Source organism: Syngnathoides biaculeatus, chromosome 20, assembly GCF_019802595.1.
Source record: "Syngnathoides biaculeatus isolate LvHL_M chromosome 20, ASM1980259v1, whole genome shotgun sequence".
In the NCBI taxonomy this organism is placed as follows: domain Eukaryota; kingdom Metazoa; phylum Chordata; class Actinopteri; order Syngnathiformes; family Syngnathidae; genus Syngnathoides; species Syngnathoides biaculeatus.
Genome location: NC_084659.1, coordinates 17291356 through 17313729, shown reverse-complemented (window position 1 = coordinate 17313729; position 22374 = coordinate 17291356). Strand labels below are relative to the sequence as shown.

The following is a 22374-nucleotide window of genomic DNA, read 5'->3' as shown; positions in this document are numbered from 1 at the left end:
TTTAATCGGAGCCAAAATTCACATAATTCTGTACCAATTGCTGAAACCAGGGATTGAACCAGGGACCTTTAGATCTTCAGTCTAACCCTCTCCCAACTGAGCTATTTCAGCTCCATGCCGGTTCCAAGTGTTGCCTGGTTGCAACCCTGTCGAATAACCAAAACATGCCGCAAAACATAGCCAGATGTTTAATAAGAGCCAAAAAAGCACATAATTCTGTACTAATTGCTGAAACCAGGGATTGAACCAGGGACCTTTAGATCTTCAGTCTAATGCTCTCCCAACTGAGCTATTTCAGCTCCATGACGGTTCGAAGTGTTGCCTGGTTGCAACCCTGTCGAATAACCAAAACATGCCGCAAAACATAGCCAGATGTTTAATAAGTGCAAAAAAAAGCACATACTTCTGTAGTAACTGCTGAAACCAGGGACTGAACCAGGGACCTTTAGATCTTCAGTCTAACGCTCTCCCAACTGCACTATTTCAGCTCCACGTGGGCTGGAACTGTTGCCTGGTTGCAACTCTCTCAAAAATCAAAACATGCCGCAAAACATAACCAATGTTTAATAAGAGCCAAAAAAGCACACAATTCTGTACTAAATGCTGAAACCAGGGACTGAACCAGGGACCTTTAGATCTTCAGTCTAACGCTGTCCCAACTGAGCTATTTCAGCTCCATGACGGTTCGAAGTGTTGCCTGGTTGCAACCCTGTCGAATAACCAAAACATGCCGCAAAACATAACCAGATGTTTCATAAGAGCCAAAAAGCACATAATTCTGTACTAAATGCTGAAACCAGGGATTGAACCAGGGACCTTTAGATCTTCAGTCTAACGCTCTCCCAACTGACAGTACAGTGCAAGCTTTTTTTGACACTGATTCACTGGTCAGGCAAGTCAGAGACTTGGTTGCCAATTATATACCCTCCTATTGAGGTTATGTAATGGTGTGATGCTGTTGTGCGATAATAGGAACAGGATGTAGACTTTTATTTTGAGTTCACTTTTATTTTGAAATCCAGCACTTTCTCTGTCATTGATACTTTTTCGTTCTTTTCAACGTTGTGTGTTTAAAAATGTTCATGGTCGGGGGGAAATGCCGTTGAATTGTTGGTGGAAGATCTGAGAAACACAGGAAGTAGGCTGCGTGCTTTATTTTGAAGCCACACACTGAATGTGTGCCTGGAAGAAATACTTTCTCTTGTTTGTCTGATTCCTGGTGGAAGATACATATTTTGTTCTCCTCCACTTGTTTTCATTGTCTTGTTGTAGAATGTGAATATCACTTAGTTTAAAACGTTTGCAAAGCGAGTGTCGTCACAGAGGCACAGTGTTGAATGTGTTTCATTCATTTCAAACATAAACTCGCGAGCTGGAGAAGTGGAGACGTTGTCGAGGTCCGTGTGCGTCGTTGGGCGACCATTTATATTGTGCGGTGTGAATGAGAGTTACCAGAAGCTGCATGGTGACCGTGTTCTTGATCTTGCAGAGTTTTGACAGTAATTGTGAAGAGAAATCTATGAACATCCGTGAATGTCTCCTTTATAAAACAGCTATGTGAGTTGATGCAAGTTTTTTTTAAATATTCTTTTCATCTGTTGCAATGTAATATATTTGCTCTTGTTTGTGAGATTCCTGAGTGTAAGAGTTTGAGAGTAATTGTTTCCTGTTATAAGCTCCCAAGAAAAACAATAAATAAATAGAGAACCCCTCTCCCAGAGCCCCCCAGATTACACCTCGATGAAACATTGTATATAAAAGATAATCTAATGTAATCCTAATAAAACATTAAGGAAACTACAAAAGAAAGAAATATTGCTCAATTTACAATAAATAATCCATGAATTGTTTGGTATTCATTTTCACTAGGGCGGTGCTAAAAAGCTGCATGTGACACGAGAGCCACGGGTCGTCCAATCCTGGTCGAGTGGCGTGATTAAAAAAAAAATGTCAAGAGGTACATCTTTTGGCTGGATAGTCGAGGCAGGGGCATGCTTCTTGCTTAGGGAGCGAGGGGTCCCAGGTTCAAAGACCTCAGTATCTTAAAGACATTTGGATTCACACGAGTATGAAATAGATTCCCTTAGGAAAATAAAACATTCACATTGACCACAACTGCCAGAGGGCAAACATGCAGTTGGGGGAAGGTGCGTTTACACAATTAAATAAAAACCAAACAAGAATGAAAGTCACTGATGGTGTCGTGGTACGCACACCTGACTTTGGTGTGGGCAGTGTAGGTTTGATTCCTGCTCAGTGATGGTGTCAATTATGTCCCCTGTGACTGACCGGCAACCAGCTCATAGTGTGCACTGTCTTTTGTGTGGTGTGAGCTGGGATGGGCTCCAGCACTCCTGTGACCGTTGTGGGGATGACTCGCTAAGAAAGTGGATGGATCATTCATTCACATAATCGGGAGTCCAAAACGGGAACTGCTTTTATTTTCACACATGCACACTTTTTCACCCCATTCAGAGTGAGAGCATACACAAATCCTAACAAGGACTCGACCGACTATGAAGAATAAACCCACAATGCATTGCACAGTTAACATGCCAGTCGTGTGTCCCTTTCCCGGGCAACGGATGGTCAGGTGAGGTCTGCAGCCAGACTCTCTCAAGTGCAAGAGGACCAGGAAACCGAGAGAAAGGAAAGGAAAAGCAAGCTGAGCGGCCAGGCAGTTTTTTTGCCACTAATATTTTGTTGTTTTTGTGTCTCAACACTAATTCCTCTAGAATGTTGTTTTGATTTCTGTTTTTTGCTTGAGCTTAAATTTCCAAGGAAAGTCAGACCTGAATGAGAATACAAGGATTTTTTTTTTTTCAAACATGTCAACATGGTGGTTACCAATGTAGCGGTTATCTCATTTGCCTGGTCCGGCCTTCCTTACTTTCTTCATTCGTTTCTCCAATACTTGTTTGCTTTCCTTCCTTGTTCCAATGTGTTTTGCTTCTTTCGTTCCTACCTCTTTCCCCATGATTTTATCCTTGTTTTTCTTCCTCAATACATTCTTTGCTTCCTACCTTGTTTCCTCCTTTCCTTCCCTGTTTTTCCTCTCTTCATCATTTCCTGTTCCCGTCCTTCCTCATTTTGTTGTGTGTTCCCTCCTTTTTTTCTTCCTTCCGACAACAGCTCCCTTATAATAAAACAACAGAACTACACCTGTTTCCACCCGGTCTCGAACCGGGGACCTTTCGCGTGTTAGGCAAACATGATAACCACTACACTATGGAAATACATAAAATCACATGGGTTTTGTTGATGTCGCCATAATTGCCCTTTAAAGCATTGTTCAATGCTTTGTACATTGAGACGAAAACATAAATACATCTTAGAGTGCGACAACCAGAGTGTGTCTGATACTGTTAAACATTTAGAAGGTGATAATAAACGTACATGGAAAAATTTGAGACACTTGGCATAGAGGATCCATATCTAATGCTGAAGTCGATGTTTTCGCCAATAAAACAGGTTAATCCACAGAATTGTCAATCTTGATCATCACTTGACCAAACAAGTTTGGCAATTTGTCTGTCACGACCCGGAGAGTAACTTGGCCTGTGCCAATGAAAGCACCGCATCCTTACCACGAGACGATCTGACTTGGCATTCCCTAAACGGGTCAGTCCTGGATCGTTAACATTCTCACTGCACCCAAGAGCTTTTTACAGCCTACTTTCGTGGCAGTTTCCACAAAGCTGTGATCGCGTAGTGGTTAGTCCTCTGCTTTGTTGCCACGCAATCCTTGTTCAATTCCGGGTCACAGCAGGTATAAAGCACCTCAGTCGCTCTTTTCAATGCTGTTATTTTGCCAATGTGGGACACTGAAAATTGTATACATGGGTTTGCAGAAAGTGCAGGTTTTGTGAAGGGCTTGTGGTGCAATGGCTAATGTGTCTGACCATGGATCAGGAGATTCTAAATTCAACTTCTGGCTTGCTTGGTGTGTTTTTTGCATGTGCAATCAAAACCAGTTCAGAATGATGTTTTTGGTATGTTCGCCTGAAGTGTTTTCTTTAAAGGTTGGATCAAAAATATTTTTATATTTTTCTTGATACCTCAAGAACTCCTTTATAAACGACATCTGCTATTTTAAAGTAATTATGTAGAGATGCATCAAGTGAATCATGAAATATGATGCAGAAAGAACATTCTGCTATTTGCGTCCAGTGCATGACGGTCTTCATCTTTTTCCGGCGCCGTGACATCACACAAACCGAACATCCTGTTCATTAATGTTATGTGCTATTGTTGATGCTGTTCTTCCTGTCCTTGCCCTTATTTGCTATCGTATGATTTAACAAGATCACATTAGTTTATCACAGGGGTGTCCAACTCATTTTGTCACGGGCCACACTACAGTTATGGTTTCCTCAGAGGGCCGTTATGAAACTATAAAAATCTTTAATTCGTCTCAATCATATTTACACATAAACTTTATGAACTTGTTTTGGAATTAGATAAAGGGTCATGGTTTTTTCAACAATTTTTTTAACATAAAAATGGTTGTAATATCTAAATATCATTGGTGATATGACCATTTGAAATTTTAACGAGAATTATGGAATTTGGCAAACCTAATTTGCCTTTGCGGGCCATGCAAAATCATGTGGTGGGCCAGATCTGACGCCCGGGCCTTGAGTTTGACACGTGTGATTTTTGGTGTGGCATTTGGTTTTACAAATGGTTCAGGCAGCGGCAAAAGATTATTATTATTTTTTTGGGCAGGCTTTCCATGTGAAGAAGGAATACCACCGGCAGATAGTGAAAGTCACTCAACAGGGGAAGAAACATGTTCAGTTATGCGTGCCTTGCAAGCATTCCAAGCTATCTCCATTTATATATCTATATATATACACATATATATGTATATATAAACACATATATATTAGTAGATAGATAGATAGATAGATAGATAGTAGATAGATAGATAGATAGATAGATAGATAGATAGATAGATAGATAGATAGATAGATAGATAGATAGATAGATAGATAGATAGATAGATAGATAGATAGATAGATAGATAGATAGATGATGATAGATATTGTGAAGAAAATGAGTATTTGAACACCCCTGGTATATTGCAAGTTCTCTCACTTAGAAATCAAATCATCGCATGAACTAAAATTTTCGTCAGAGCACATCCACTGTGAGAGAGATCATCTTATAAGAAATAAACGGAAATCACAATGTATGCTTTTTTAATGATTTATTTTTTGTGATACAGCTGTAAATAAGTATTTGAACACCTGAGAAAAACAATGTTATTATTTGGTATAGTAGCCTTGTTTGCAATTACAGAGGTCAAACATTTTCTGTAGTTGTTCACCAGGTTTGCACACACTGCAGGAGAGATTTTGCCCCACTCCTCCACACAGATCTTCTCTAGATCAGACAGGTTTCTGGGCTGTCACTGAGAAACACAGAGTTTCAGCTCCCTCCAAAGATTTTCTATTGGGTTTAGGTCTGGACACTGGGTCGGCCACGTCAGAACCTTGATATGCTTCTTACGGAGCCACTCCTTGGTTTTCCTGACTGTGTGCTTCGGGTGATTGTCATGTTGAAAAACCCAGCCAAGACCCATCTTCAATGCTCTGAGTGAGGGAAAGAGGTTGCTCCCCAAAATCTCACAATACATGGCTGCGGTCATCCTCTCCTTAAAACAGTGCAGTCGTCCCGTCTGATGTGCAGAAAAACACCCCCATGCTTCACAGCAGGGATGGTGTTCTTATGATGGAACTCATCATTCATCTTTGTCCAAACACGGTGAGTGGAATTATGACCAAAAGTTCCATTTTGGTCACATTTGACCACAAAACGTTCTCCCATGACTCCTTTGTATCATCCAAATGGTCATTGGCAAACTTAAGACGGGCCTTGACGTGCTGGTTTAAACAGGGGAACCTTCCGTGCCATGCATGATTACAAACTATGATGTCTTAGGGTATTACCAACAATCACCTTGCAAACAGTGGTCCCAGCTCTTTTCAAGTCATGGACCACGTCCTGTCGTGTAGTCCTGGGATGATTCCTCAACTTTTTAAGGATTACTGAGACCCCACGAGGTGATATCTTGCATTGGGCTGTTCTCCAATTAAGATTGACCGTCATGTTGAGCTTTTTTCATTTTCTGATGATTCTTCAACAGTGGACCTTTTTTCACCAAGGTGCTAGGTAATTTCTCCGCAGCCCTTTCCAGCCGTGTGGGGTTCTACAATTTTGTCTCTGGCGTCTTTGGAGTGCTCTTTGATCTTGGCCATGTTACAAGTTTGAGTCTTACTGATTGTATGGGGTAGACAGGTGTCTTGATGCAGCTAACGACCTCACACAGATGCATCTGATACAGGGTAATACATGGAGTGGAGGTGGACTTTTACAGGTGGCCTAACAGGTCTTTGAGGGTCCAAATTCTACCTGATAGACAGGTGTTCAAATACTTATTTGCCTGGATCACACAAAGAAATCATTAAAAGAATCCTACATTGTGATTTCTGGATTTGTCTCATTAGATTATCTCTCTCACAGTGGACATGCACCTACGCTAAAAATTTCAGACCCCTCCATGATTTCTTGGTGGGAGCACTTGCAATATAGCAGGGTGTTCAAATACTTATTTTCTCCGCTGTATAATGTATATATATATACATATATACATACGTTGAATTTTTTACATTGGATTTCAGTGTTAAAAAAATTCCATGCTTGAATTTCAAATTTGTACTATGATGGCAATTAATTATTTCCATCATTGTGTTTGGTCCGTTCATTTTTGTAATTCTAAAGGGATTCATGCAAATATCAACCATAAGGACTAAAAAAATTAGCTTCACAGATTCATCCCTGCCGTGACCCGGATTCGAACCGGGGTTGCTGCGGCCACAACGCAGAGTACTAACCACTATACGATCACGGCTGTTGAAAGCTGGCAAGGTTGTTTTTCTAAATCTGTCACCATGGCAACAAGGCTGAAACCTGCAGGATGCTGAGCCAGCACCAGTGAAACTGAAAAGTTTTTATCTCCGTTATCATAATCAAATGAATCATCTCAACATTTTACTGCATTCCTAAAAATATTCTTCAATATTTGATCCAGAGTACAACCACTTTTATGCTCGAATCTTGGATCGTGATGAAAATCAACATTCATGTCACTCCCCACATTATCATATTGTTTTATTTCATCAATAAACATTGAAACTGTAATTTATCAACAATTAGAGGAATGAGTATATTCTTCAATTAAATATTAACACTGCAATAACTGTCCTGTACCTGCAATAATGTTATGTGACAAAATATAAAAAATATGGAAATTCAGACAAAGATGTATACATTGGAGGCGGCATGGTGGATCAGCTGGTAAAATGTTGGCCTCACAGTTCTGAGGTCCTGTGTTCAACCCTGGACCCGACTGTCTGGAGTTTGCTTGTTCTCCTCCTTTTTCCGGGCACTCTGGTTTCCTCCTACATCCCAAAAACATGCAACATTAATTGGACACTCTAAATTGCCCCTAGGTGTGATTGTGAGTGTGACTGTTTGTCTCGGTGTGCCTTGCGATTGGCTGGCAACCAGTTCAGCCTCCTGACCAGTGACAGCTGGGATATGCTCCAGCACTTGCCATGACGCTTGTGAGGATAAGCGGATAAATAAATGGATGGATGGAAGGACTAAAAGCTTTCCCACACAGAAATTTTCCATTGTTTGTTGTCAGTGTGACATGTCAAATCCGCTTCAGACATTTTATCATCTCTTTGTCATAGAGGAGAGTGTGACATCATGTCGTTACTCATTGTGGAGTTCAGAGGCCGCCTGCTGGTGATACTCCACAGTGCCCCAGATTTGCAGATTTTTTTCACATATTTCTTGGTCCACATTTGCGTGAAGTTGAGAGCATTTTGTTCGTGGAAGCTTCCCACTGCTTGAAAGACATTAATTTCTTTTTAATGGGGAAAATGCCTTTGATATACTGGACACGCAAATAGAGTCATAGTCACTGCTTTTACAAGAGTCATTTATGAAAGATCACAAATACATTTGACAGTCTACAACCCCATATTCCAGTCAATCATTTGCTTATTTGTTATTGACATCATTAAAACATTGGACAAAATGCATACAGTGTTGAAAGTATGGGTCTTCATGCTTTGAACTTTATTTTTTTGTTTTTTTGTGTTTTGGCTCAAGAACTTATCTGGACATTTAAAAAGAAAACAACTTATGTTGAGTTTCCAAACTCGGCTTTGTTCAAATTGGCATGAGAGTATATCATACATGGCTGTCATCCGTCATTGCACCACCTGAACAACACCTTGTACCCAAAAAACATGTCAATCACTTATTTAGTAAGTGGAAAAATCAATTTATCTGGGTGTCATCATTAAAATCACAAAAACACGGCGGGCGAGTGCCAGATCCTCTCAGGCCTCATGCATGCACCCCAAAACTGTCCACAATCATCAACAAGATTTATGCAGACATCTCAACTCTTGGCAACTTCAACTACTGAAAATATTACAACATTCTGACAGATATTTCAGATTATGTGGATCAAATAAGATCAGATGCAGAACATGAACCAACACAACGCGTTTGATCCTCATCGTGTGTCATCCGATGCTATGACAGCCAGGTAAAGTATTTCTGTCACAAAATGACATCGACAGAAAGGTCTTTGTGAGCTATATCGCCCATACACACACACCACCAGTATTCAGTCAGGATTTAGCAATCGCTCTCATGAGTACGCTCACTGTGGAGTGTGTCGTTCCAATGGGAAACGAATCACTCATCGTACTCATACTTGGCAGATCACAACCAAACGAATCAGTCTTCAGTTCCATAGTAGACCAGTTCACGAACGAATCACTTTGTTCACTTAAGTCCCTCCTATTCAGGACATTAATGAGGATTGATGCCATTGTCCAAAGTTGAAAAACACATTCCACAAGTTTCCATCATGGCACATCTCAAAAAATGATAATGATGTCAAAAGTTTTATTTCAATTCAAAAAGTGACACTCATTGAGACTCACCATTTTTTTGAGACATGTATAATTTTGATAATTATATCTTACAGCAAATGACAACTCCAAATGCACCACTTCTAGAAATAAAAATGTAACAACGTATCGAGAAACATAAAATAGTATTTTTATATCTAAATTTAGCCATTAATTTCCCCTCCGAAAACTATATTTCCAAGTGATTTATTAATATGTGTGAGATCTGAAATCATGTGAGTTTTCTACTCCCATTTTCATTTTTTTTTAGCCGTGTCTGATTACCACAACTTTGGAAAGAGTTACGCACACAGAATATTTTCAAACAATATTTTATTGTGGTGGTACTCGACTCAACATGTCCAATGTGACCAGCACCTCATCTACAACAGCGGAGGACCGTCTATTCCCGGGAAACAAGGGCAGGGGTCTCCTCGTTAGTATAGTGGACAGTATCTCCGCCTGTCACGTGGAAGACCGGGGTTCGATTGCCCGACGAGGAGATAGTTGATGTTATCCTTTGGTTTTCATGGCGCTCTTCTTCACGGAAAACAAGCCGAGCAGCTTTGTTTCCCAATAAGGACCTCACGCAACTCCAGTTCGACACAACTGAAATTGTTGCTCGTGTCCTGTCAGTCAGCAGGACCAGCAAACTTCTTCTCTCGCTGGAATTGCATTCGGTCACTACAGTGGCCTGAAAGTGCCAAATGTTAACAAAACACAAATATAGAAGTAATCCATTGCCATCAGAGTATGACTTAAAATTTCTGTCATTTTTCAACATTGAAATCCAACCCACAAATATCAATCTATCCATTTTCTTTTCCGCTGAGCCTCACCAGAGTTGTAGGATTATTGCTGGAGCCAATGTGAGCAATCTTCAAGGAGGAGGCAGCGTACACCCTCAACTGGTTGCTAGCCAATTGCAGGGCAGATGGAAACAGACAACAGTCAAGAGCAATTTAGAGTCTCCAATTGTGTTTTTGGGATGTGGGAGGAAACAGGAGTGCCCTGAGAAAACCCACCCAGTCACAGAGACAACATGCAAACTCGACACAGCCTGGGTCAGAATTTGACCCGTGATCCTCAGAACTGTGAGACCAACGCTCTACAGGTACCCCACCGTGCTGCCCTTATTTGATCCATATAAAATGTTAGCCTCATTGTCGTAATATTTGAGAGGTTAAAGTCGCCAAGAGTAAAGATTGCATAAATGTTGGTGTTGATTGTTGATAGTTTTTTGGTTCATGCATGAGGCCTGCAAGGACGTGCACACGCCCACCGTGGTTTTACACACAAGTTAATAGATTTTTCCACATATTAAATAAGTGATTGAAATAATTTTTGGGTACGAGCTATTGTTCCTGTGGTGCAGTGACAGATGACAGCAATGTATAATATAATGCAAACTTGAACAAACCCATTTGGAAACTCAAGCAAGCTGTATTGTTCTTTTAATTTCCAGAAAATTTTTGAAAAAAAAGTGATTCAAATAAGGACCCATACTTGGACCTAAAATTATGTTTTTTGTCAAATAGTATAGTGATGTCAACATCAAATAAGCAAATGAATGATTGAGTAGTAGTGTATTTGTGATCTTTAATAAATGACACTTGTTAAAACAGTGAATTTGACTCAATTTGCTTGTACCATATATCAAAGACATTTTCCCCATTAAAAATGATGATGTCACACTCTCATCACTAATGATGAGATGATGAAAAATCTAAACTCACATTTCACACTCACGACAAGCGATGGAAATTATCTTTGCGGGAAATCTTTTACCTGGAAAACCAAATGGCACAAGAGAAGACACACTGGAGATAAATGTTTTCCCTGCTCAGTTTGTGGTCAGATTCTCCCCTCCATATTGTCCTGATAAACGCCACAAGGGGTGTGTGGCCCACACACAGACACACATGCACATACACACACACAGGCACACAAAAGTTTCAATTTTCATGTGAAAATATTTACCCAGGTCTGTGCTAACTCTGATTCAAATATTGATGCTTCTAGAATTGGTATGGGTGGTACAGTGGTTCAGGTGGAAAGCGCTGGCCTCACAGTTCTGAGGTCCTGGGTTCAGTCCTGGACCTCCCTGTGTGGAGTTTGCATGTTCTCCCCGTGCTTGCGTGGGTTAGGGTGCAACATTAATTTGGACACTCTAAATCGCCCCGAGGTGTGATTGTAAGTGTGGCTGTTTGTCTCAATATCCCCTGTGATTGGCTGCCAACCAGTTCAGGGTGTACCCTGCCTCCTGCCTGTTGACAGCTGGAATCGGCTCCAGCACTCCCCGTGACCCTCGTGAGGATAAGCGGCAAAGAAAAAGGATGGATGAATGGAGAAAAGAGAGTCACCACCAACACATCCAGGAGGAACAAGTGATCAGGTCTTCATGAGGAAATATAAGACTCATCTTTGTTTTCATGAACATGCATGCATGTACACAAAATTTGTCATCTGCATTTTACTCATCACAGTGAACACAAAAACTCGTTAGTGGAACACACTGGAGCAGGGGGCAAGTGAAACAACCGGGGAGCAATTCAGAGTGTATGTGTCTTGCTCATGGACACAACAGCAGTGAGTTTGGGTGGGGTCTTGAACCTACTGTTGTTTTCCCCATGGTGACAGTCCAGCTAAACCATTGGTCCAGGCCCATTAATTTGGGTCGATGGAAAAAGTTGAAATCACCAAAAACATTGTCAGGCAATTAGTGTTAAGATAAAAAAAAACTTAATAATTGATGAAAAGCCTACCCAGGTCCTGGGTTCAAATCCCGGATGAGCCCCTGTGAGAGCTTTTCCTTGACAATTGTCACAAGATGTACTATGTGTCAAAAAGGTTGATACTTTCCAGTCAATCACAAGGCAGTTGTGCTTGATCATGACGGCGTGCTGAGAAAAAAAAAACATCAGCTGTACTTTTTTTTTTTAACTTTAGCTCACCGTGCATGTGCAAACAACGACAGTACAGGAAAACACGCTGTCAGCGAGTCCCACCCTATTTTCAGCCCTCACTTAAGAAATTTTCTCAAACATGAGTCCGGGATAAAGTAGAATGAAAAGGGAGAGCTTTATACGAATGGGGTGGAAAGATCTTTCATGGTTGTAAAGTGGTTGAAAGGTGCATAAGTAACGCCGTAAGAAGTAGAAGGAATGGAGAGAGAATAGGACATTGTAAGAAAGAAGAGGAAGCACGTGACTGCCGTTGGGAGTCTGGGACTCGTGCAGAAGTGGACGAACAGGCAGGTCACATATATAAGCGGAGCGGAGAGTCCAACATGTGGGAGACGGGTGGACGCGATGGAAGGACCATAGGGATTGGTGAGGGGAGTGAGTGAAGGGTGCGGTTAAAAAAAATGAATAAATCGCAGGGGATCAAATGAAGAAATAGAAGTGACCGGCGTGAGTGGTGCAAAGAACGTGTGGGAGGTGACGGTCCAGGCAGTGTGGAGGCAACAAGGGGTAGGTGCAACAAACCGGAGTGATGGCGGGCAAAGGGAAGGGGGACTTGAGAACGTTGGGGTGGAGGCGAGAAATTGAAAGCGAGGCTCAGGTTGTGCGGAAACGAAGACTGTAATAGGGCAACAGGTGTGGAAAACCGACACAGGGTGTAAACAGGTGCGGACCGTGGAGGTCGGGTTTCTCATTCAGGGGAGCTGAGAGAGGCAACACGCAAGCAAGGGGAGACGAAGGGACAAACTTACCTAGAAGAGAAGGATAGACTATGGGAATGGGTAACCGAAAAAAAAAATCACAAAAAAAAAAAGGGAAGTCCCCCCTGGGCATCGAAGGGGCTGGTAAATTTGGGTTAGGAATAAGAGGGACCCCGGTTGTAACCATTGAGGTTTTCCAGGAGCCATGTTGACAGGTATAGACTGAAGAGGTAGCTGCAATGTGAGGGAAGGATAAAGACCGTGACCGAGACAATCCTGAGAAGCGGTCACAACAGGAGCACTGGGATGGAAAGTTGGTAACTAGGAGCACAATTTTGCAAGATAGGGAGGGGCCAGATAGTGGAAGGGATGTGTAAGACTCGGTGAGAAAAAGCTTGGGGGTCAAAAGAATGTTGGAGCATGCGGTGGGGGGGCCGAAAAGAACGAAAAATACAAAAGGATAGGAATCTGGGTAGTTGAAAGAAAATGGGGTAGACTGGGCTGAAGTAAATGAATGAAAGTGAGGATCGTTGGAGGATAGGTAGGGACATTTGGGTCAACCTATGTTAGGATGCTGCCGTTACGAATGCAAAGCGGATCACTTTCACATACGGATGTGAGGCGGAATTTGCTTTCATGATGTCCTTGTTCAATCCGTTTGCCTCACCTGTGTGAATGTGAATTTTGGAACGGCATCTTCGAATTGTTTATGGAAATCGACACTGCAGTCCTCCGAAAGCAAGCTCAGAAGAGGAATGAACGAACCCTAAATCACATTGGCCTCACAGCAGTCCTTTTCACACCACATAGTTAACAGCTAAGCCACCACCATCGTTTCATTCTTATACCAAACAAAGATGGTAAAAGCAAGGGAATGAAGCCCGAAAGTAGATCAAAGACAACAAAGGTAAGTGCTTGGAGATGGACATAAGGGGAACAGATGACGCAATATAAAGCGATCGGCTCAGCAAGAAGGTTCAGGATAGGGCGAGAACGGGAAGTTGAATAAGTAAAGGGCAATAGGGTGGAACAGGTGTTCCAGCTAGAGAGATTAACAACGTTGATTTTGGGAGCTGAAATGAAAAAGGCAGAATCAAAAGGCTGTAGAGTAATTTAGAAAAGTGAACACAGATGAAGGGACACAAAGAAGAGAGGGGGACAGGATTTCATACCGGAGTCTCTGGCAGAAGAAGAGTGCGCAACGTCTAGCCTAGATTGTGGTGACATGGGCAGAAAGGTCAAGGAATGCGACTATGGTTGTCATAGGTTAAAGCATGGACAGGACTGAAAAACATTGGTAGGCTAGATTAAGATAATATGGGGCACAGAGTAAAAACATTGAGGGGTAGGGGTTCTGGCGGCGGCCTTGGGATGCGTGCAACCAAGGATGAAAAGTCCCAAGGAGGGTAACGAAAAGAGGCAGAACTACGAAGGGTGGGGGAACACGAAGGGGGGGGGAGGAAAGTTTGGGGAGCGGATCAACCTGGGCACGGGGGTCAAAAGAGATAATAAGTGGTAATCCTCCCCCATCCTTTCCAATGGATATTTTTGAAGACAAAAGGTACATAAAGAGGGTCGGCTGCTAAAGAAGACATGAAGTAAAGCAGTGGGTGAATGTTATAAAAGGAGGTATAGTTTAAAAAGGTAACCGAGGAGAAGCAAGAGGGGGCCTAAGATTTGGGGCCCCAGAGGGAAGGGTCAAGAAACCGAAGAAAAACAAGAGAGAACGCATACAAGGCAAGTGGGATAAGGGGGATGAAATGCAAAAAGGGGAGGAATGTCCAGGGCAGGGCTCAGGAGGCAACAGACGGAGTAGGTTAAAAGTGTGTAAAGAAGTGAGGGAAAGGGGAGCTTAATAATTTTTTCTCAAAAATAACTGACAAAACTGCAAAAGAAAATGATTCATTGTAGCGGAGGAAACGGTTAATCTGAGAAGAGTAGAAGTGAGAGAATAAAAGTATCAGCCGAGGGAGGGATTTGGAACCATCGATGTCGGGAAGATGCAAAGCGCAAAGGGGGAAAAAAAAATCTGAGAATGACGAAACGAACGAAACTAAAAAGTCTTAGAATAGGAAACAAGGAAAAGTAATGTTTCGGGGTGATGTAGTTGAACAGGGCACCCCGGGTTCGCACCTCAAACATAAAAGAGACTAAGTTGACTCGTTGTTCCATCTTTTAAACATAAGGTGGGAATATTATCTTCAATAGAACTCTGCACCTGTAAATGAGTACAGTGACACGGCACTGTGAGCCATGCTGAGTGTGGAAGGACATCGGAGATTGTGAGTGTTTCTTACTGCAAAAAGGTGAAACTGACAAAACCCTTCTCAGCGAATGGAAATTTCGGCAAAAGGGTTTTTCTGGGACTTGAAAACTACTTCTCAAGGTCACAGGTAATCGAGAAGCATACTGCAAGAACAAGGCTCACAGAAATGAAAAAGATGATCACTTGTCATACTGGCCACTGTGTGACGACCGCAAAGGATTCCTGGCTGTTGACATTTCCAAAGAGAGCTTGTCGGGAATTTCAACCCCGGGACCTCTTTCAGTGCTGCTCTCCTTGTGAGGTGTTCCGCAAGAACAACAACCAACACAGATGAGCAGACAAACTCATACCTCATCAGCAACAATCAAGCACATAACTCAATGATCATTCATCAAAAAAAAAAAAAAAAAGTCACCCCCCATCTCCTTCGATCGCAAGTAAATCTTGGGGTAAAAAAGTCTGGGCACCCCTGGTTTAATGCCTATTGAGACTTTCAGTGTTGCCATGTTGACAGATATAGAGAAACAACCTTGCCGTAGTTCGCGAGCCGTGATCGTATAGTGGTTAGTACTCTGCATCGTGGCCGCAGCAATCCTGCTTCGAATGCGGGTCATAGCAACGACAGAGCACAGTGATGGACACAGTGTTAAAAACGAGAACACTTTTGCAAAAATACAAGTTTGGGTGAGGTAAGGACAGGCATAATGTCAAATGGTGTCTTAAGAAAAAAGGTGGGTACTGATGAACTGCATTTTACAATATGATAATGTGGGGAGTGACATGAATGTTGCTTTTCATCACTATCCAAAAGAGGTTGGAATGGTATTCTGGATGAAATACTGATGAATATTTTTACGAATGCAGTAAAATGTTGAGATGATTCACTTGATTATGAAAATGCAGATAAAACATTTCAGTTTCACTGGTGCTGGCTCAACATCCTGCAGGGGTTCATCCTTGTTGCCATGGTGACAGATTTAGAAAGACAACCATGCCGGCTTTCCACAGACGTGATGGTATAGTGGTTAATACTCTGCGTTGTGACTGCAGCAACCCTGGTTCGAATCCAGGTCATGGCAGCGATGAAGCTGTGAAGCTAATTTTGTAGTCCTTATGGTTGATATTTGCATAAGTCCCTTTCAAATGACAAAAATAAATGAACTCAAGACAATTATGGAAGTAATTAATTGCTATCACAGTACAAATTCAAATTTCTAGCATGGAATTTTTTAACACTGAAATCCAATAAAAAAAAATCAACGTGTGTATGTGATTGATTTGTGTGATACAGGCAAATAAGTATTTGAACACCTGTCTATCACCTAGAAATCTGACTCTCACAGACCTGTCAGGCCGCCTTTAAAAGTCCACCTCGACTCCATGTGATATCCTGAATCAGATGCACCTGTGTGAGGTCGTTTGCTGCATAAAGACATATTTCATGATTCAATTGATGCATCTCTGCTATATAATTACTTTAAAATGGCAGATGTGGTTGATAAAGGAGTTCTCGAGGTATCAAGAAAAAATATATATATTTGTGATCTAACCTTCAAAGAAGAAATATCAGGTGAACATCTCGACAACATCATTCTGAACTAGCTTTGATTGCACATGCAAAAAATGCAACCGAGCTAGCCAGGATTTGAACCTAGAATCTTCTCATCTGTAGTCAGATGCATTATCCATTGCGCCAGTATCCCTATCATTGTCACTGTCCCACACCCACCAAATAACAGCATTGAAAAAGGCGACTGAGGGGCTTTCTACCTGCTGTGATACAGAATTGAAGAAGGATTCCGTGGCAACAAAGCAGAGAACTAAACATTTCGCGATCACAGCATTTCCAGGACTGACCCAATCTTGGGAATGCCAAGTCAGATCGTCTCGTTGTGAGGATGCGGTGATTTCATTGGCACAGGTCAAGTTCGTCTCCGGGTCGTGACAGGCAAATTCTTAACCTTGTTTCGTCAAGTGATGATCAAGATTGACAATTCTGTTGATTAACCTGTCTTATTGGCAAAAGCATCGACTTCAGCATTATATATGGATACTCTATGCCAAGTGTCTCTAATGTTTCCATGTACCTTCATTGATTATGACCTTCTAAATGTTTAACGGTATCGGACAAACTCTGGGTGTCCTGCTATAAGACGTATTTTTGTTTCATCTCAACGGACTTAGCATTGAACAGTGCTTTGTTTGACTGGCATTCTGGTGACGTAAAGAAAATTTGCGTGTTTTTATGACGGCGTGAACATAACATGAGTCAGTGGGTTCAGGACTCAGCACGTTTGTTTTCATAGTGTAGTGGTTATCATGCTTGCGTCACACGCAAAAGGTCCCCGGTTCAAGACTGGGTGGAGTCCGGCAGTGTTTTGTTGCTTGCTCGTAAGAGAGCTGTTGTTGGAAGGAAGAAAAGAATGAGGGAACAGACAACAAGATGAGGAAGGAAGGGAACAGGAAATGATGAAGAGAGGAAAAACAGGAAAGGAAGGAAGGAAGGAAAGAAATAAGGAAGGAAGCAAAGAATGAATTGAGGAAGAAAAACAAGGATAAAATGATGGGAAAAAGGTTGGAAGGAAACGGGGAAAAACTGGCACAAGGAAGGGAATGAAGAAGGAAACAAGGATGGAGGAAGGACGAAGGCAAACGAAATAACTGCTGTACTGGAAACTACCATGTTGTTTGACTGCTAAAAAAATACATGAAACTATTTCAGAAAGAAAATCATATCATTCTCATTCAGAGGAAACAAGTGTTCAGGTCTGACTTTCCTTAGAAATTTACCAGTTTTAGAATCATAACACAAGACCAGGAGTAAGCCGACAGCTCTCGAGCCTTTTTTAGCACCACCTTAATGGCTCCATGGAGCTTTTTCAAAAGGTATGAAATTGGGAAAAGTCGGGCAACACGGTATTGCAACTGTAAATCATTAGCCTCATGGTTCTTATGTCCAAGGTTCAATCTCAGCCATGCCTGTGTGGAGTTTTCATGTTTTTCCCGTCGCTGTGTAGTGGTTCTGCATTGTGTATTTTTTGGGATGATGAATGAAAGACACACACATTGGCTGGTCTCAATCTGGTTTAATCTTCTCTCTGTTTTATAAGAGAGACAGATTCACAGATTTCTCTTCACAATTACTCTCAAACTCTTCCACTCAGGAGTCTCACAAACAACAGAAATATATCAAAAAAACAAATATATGATTTACACTGTAAGAGATGAAAAGAATATTTAAAAAAAACTTGCTTTTTTTTGCTCATGAGATGATCAAAACCCTAAATTCATGCAGTCTCTGAACAAAACAACAGGTAGGGGGTATCCAGAGTTGAACTGGAGACCTCTTCATCTGTAGTCAAATGCTCTACCACTGAGATATACCCACATGTGTCCCTTTCACCTATCAGTTCTAGTTCTGAAGACAATTCAATATTCATCATTCATTCCAGGTGTGAAATGTGTATGATTGAGAACTGTTAGGATCAAAGGATTTGTGCCTACCCTCTGCAGTGGATGGCTTAATCCCTGATTGTGATTAATGTTTTACTTCTGACACTTACGTCTCCTGTTATCTGCTTTAGGACCCTTCCACTGTTCTGGACAAACCGATTGAAAAGTCACCTCTGTGGTGCATGTCGGACCCTCAAGTTTCTTAGTTCACAATGGGGTCGTTTCCGTTGCAGACGAACATTAATGAAAGTCAAAATGATGCCAGTTGTGACCATAGTAAACACACTCAAAGTGGTGAAGACTGACCAATGGTAAACTATATTCTCAGCTATTTTCAGCCATTGCTTCACGAATACAAACATCAACGGTGAAATTTTGAATGATGGCAAAGTTGGAACAAGTGGACATTTTGATTTTCACCCAATAAGTTCAAGTTTACACCTCAGTGGCAAATGAAACATTCCTGACAAATGCAGAAGTCAGTCAAATGCTCGACCAGTCAGCTCCAATCCAATGATATGTCCTTTCCAGTGATATCGGATGGGAATTTCAAGCAGAACCTTTGATATCCATCAGAATGCAAAAGAAATGACCCTGATGTGATTTGAACACATAACCTTCTGATCTGGAGTCAGATGCACTACCGTTGCGCCACAGAGCCAAGGAAGTGAAATTTCTGTAGAGGTGTAAGCTCAAAACTAGGGTATATAGTTGGCAACCAACAAAAGTCACTGACATGCCCGACTGGTGAAGTAGTATCAACAAAGCTTGCACAGTATTTGTCTTATAAGTCAGGAGTGGGCAATTTTCTTGCATTTTTGAAGGGAGGGTTTTTTTTTGCCCCTGAGATGATCAAAACCGTGAATTCATGCAGTCTCTGAACAAAACTGTGGACGTTCCGCAGCTCTGTGCTACATGGAGACTTGGATTAGTGGACGAGTGTCTGATGCTGCCATTATGCTCCCTGTCTTCAACCTCCATTGTGTGGACGGTGTCGCTGAGCTAACACGGAAAATGAATATGCTTTTGTATCAACGAGAAATGGCGCATGGACGCTACACAGCCCAGCACACACTGCAGCCTGCTTTTCGAGTTGCTGGTTTTGAACTGCAAGCCGTTTTATTCACCACGTGATTTCTTTCATCTTAGTCGGTGTTTACCTTCCGCTTCAAGCTAGCATCACTAGCAGCACCGCTAAAACTCTTCAAGCAGATAAACGAGATTGAGAGAAAAAAACACCCAGATTCGCTGCTCATTATCCTAGTAGATTTTAACCCATCTAAACTTAACCACAAACTCCCTAAATATAAGCAGTACGTTAAATGTCCAACAAGGGCCAATAACACCGGAGGTCATTCTTACACATCCATCAAAAATGCATATCGTGAAATTTCTCGTGCACCCATTGGCTCCTTTGATCACTGCTTCCTGTACTTAATACCTACATACGGGCCAACCCAGAAATCACAATGTATGATTTTTTTAACGATTTATTTGTGTGGGAGAGGCCCCGTAGCTCTGTGGTTAGAGCAACCAGGGGTTGTGGGTTTGTATCCCACTGGGGCCTCCACTCCCTGAGAAAGGAAGGTCGAAGGGCCACTGGTGTATAAAATTGTGCCAAACATATATGTGTGTTCATCTGAGATGACACGCTGTGTCGACCCCGAAAGGGACAAGCCGAAAGAAACTTTACTTACTTTTTTTATTTGTGTGATATAGCTGCAAATAAGGATTTGAACACCTGTCTATCAGCTAGAATTCGGACCCTGTTAGTCTGCCTTTAAAAGTCCATCTCCACTCCATGTATTATCCTGAATCAGATGCACCTGGGTGAGGTCGTTAGCGGCATCAAAACACCTGTCCAGCACTACAATCAGTAAGACTCAAACTTGTAACATGGTCAAGACCAAAGAGCTGTCCAAAGACACCAGAGACAAAATTGTACAACTCCCCACGGCTGCAAAGGGCTGCGGAGAAATTCCCAAGCAACCTGGTGAAAAAGTTCCACTGTTGGAGCAATCATTAGAAAATGGAAGAAGCTTTACATGACGCCCAGTCTCAATCGGAGTAGAGCCCCATGCAAGATTTCACCTCGTGGGTCTCAATGGTCCTTAGAAAGGTGAGGAATCAACCCAGAACTATACAACAGGAATTGGTCAATGACCTGAAAAGAGCTGGGACCACCGTTTCCAAGGTGACTGTTGGTAATTCACTAAGACGTCAAGGTTTGAAATCATGCATGACACGGAAGGTTCCCCTCCCTAAACCAGCACATGTCAAGGCCCGTGTTAAGTTTGCCAATGACCATTTGGATGATACACAGGAGTCATGGGAGAAACTTTTGTGGTCAGATGAGACCAAAATGGAACTTTTTCACCATAATTCCACAAATCGTGTTTGGAGGAAGACAAATGATAAGTTTCATCCCAAGAACAACATCCCTATTGTGAAGCATTGTGGCTTGGGTGTGTTTTTCTGAATATGGGACAGGACGACTGCACTGTGTGAAGTAGAGGATGACCAGTCAGGAAAACCGAGGTGTGGCTCCGTAAGAACCATATCAAGGCTCTGGCGTGGCCTTCCCAGTCTCCAGACCTAAACCCAAGAAAAAACCTTTGGAGGGAACTGAAACTCCGTGTTTCTCAGTGACAGCCCAGAAACCTGTCTGATCTCGAGAAGATCTGTGTGGAGGAGTGGGCCAAAATCCCTCCTGCAGTGTGTGCAAACCCTGTGAACAACTACAGAAAATGTTTGACCTCTGTAATTGCAAACAAAGGCTACTGGACCAAATAATAACATTGTTTTTCTCAGGTGTTGAAATACTTATTTGCAGGTGTATCACACAACTAAATCAGGAAAGAATCATACATTGTGATTTCTGGATTTTTCTTTTTAGATTATCTCTCTCACAGTGGACATGCATCTAGTATGAACATTTCAGACCCCTCCATGATTTCTAAGTGGGAGAACTTGCAATATAGCAGGGTGTTCAAATACTTATTTTCTTCATTGCATCAAGCCATTCAACATGCAGTGCATGATCCGTTTCAAGATACAGGCAGCCGCCTTTCCCTCTGACAAAGCCAAGATCGCTTTCGTCATTTCCCACCTCACGGGACATGCAGAAGTGTGGGCGACTGCTGAGTGAACACTTTTCTTCACGATATATATGTATATATATATATATATATAATATATATATATATATATATATTATATATATATATATTAATGATAGAGAGTAGAAGTAGAGAGACAGAGACACACAGAGAGAGAGAGACAAGAGGAGACACAAAAGGACATTTTGCATGATTCAGTTGACAAACAGCTTTGTGTGAATTTGAGAAAAAGTGGAACTGAATACAAGAAAGACTGAGACAAAAAGAAAAAGGCCATAACAGAAAAAATGAAAAAGGGTACAGATGAAGATTCAGCTACAGAGCAAAGAAGAGGCTCAACGTTTTGTTGCAAGGCCGGAAAAGAAAGCCCTCAAAAAAACAGCATTAAAGTCATCAACAGGAACACATGTTGGGAAATCATCCTCAAAAAATGTTGCAGAATCCAAACTTGCCACCACACACAGTATCACTACAAATACTGCTACAGGGAATCCTTCAGTTGTAGAGTGACATATCAAAGAAGAGAAAATTAAGAATTAGTATACTGGAACAGTTGATTAAAAAGAGAAAAAAAAATCTGAACAGTCCAAGGAGATGTTGCAGAATTTGTATTATGTTAAATCTAGTGTCATTACCTAGACTTACATTTTTGTGGACATTTTTTTGATAATTTATTTTTGATCAAAATAAGTTTTAGAAAAATGTTTAAAACAGTACTGGACAATGTTTTAGACCAGTGGTCCCCAACCTTTTCAAACACTCAATTCATTTCAATCACTGCAGACCAGTCAATGATTGACATGTTTTCCCATGGACCAGGAAGGCAACGGGTTTGGTTACGTAGTTTGATTTGATTGTAGTGAATATCAA

At 41.6% G+C, this 22374-nt stretch overlaps 5 non-coding genes across 5 annotated transcripts; all 5 read right to left on the bottom strand.

Moving 5' to 3' along the window:
• Positions 1-38: 38 nt before the first annotated feature.
• On the bottom strand, positions 39-111 carry trnaf-gaa (transfer RNA phenylalanine (anticodon GAA)). The gene has a single exon. It is a non-coding gene; the product is annotated as a tRNA-Phe (tRNA).
• Positions 112-226: 115 nt separating this feature from the next.
• trnaf-gaa (transfer RNA phenylalanine (anticodon GAA)) lies at positions 227-299 on the bottom strand. The gene has a single exon. It is a non-coding gene; the product is annotated as a tRNA-Phe (tRNA).
• Positions 300-3163: 2864 nt separating this feature from the next.
• trnav-aac (transfer RNA valine (anticodon AAC)) lies at positions 3164-3236 on the bottom strand. The gene has a single exon. It is a non-coding gene; the product is annotated as a tRNA-Val (tRNA).
• Positions 3237-6844: 3608 nt separating this feature from the next.
• Positions 6845-6916, bottom strand: trnah-gug (transfer RNA histidin (anticodon GUG)). The gene has a single exon. It is a non-coding gene; the product is annotated as a tRNA-His (tRNA).
• Positions 6917-18974: 12058 nt separating this feature from the next.
• trnaw-cca (transfer RNA tryptophan (anticodon CCA)) lies at positions 18975-19046 on the bottom strand. The gene has a single exon. It is a non-coding gene; the product is annotated as a tRNA-Trp (tRNA).
• Between the last annotated feature and the right edge of the window lie 3328 nt (positions 19047-22374).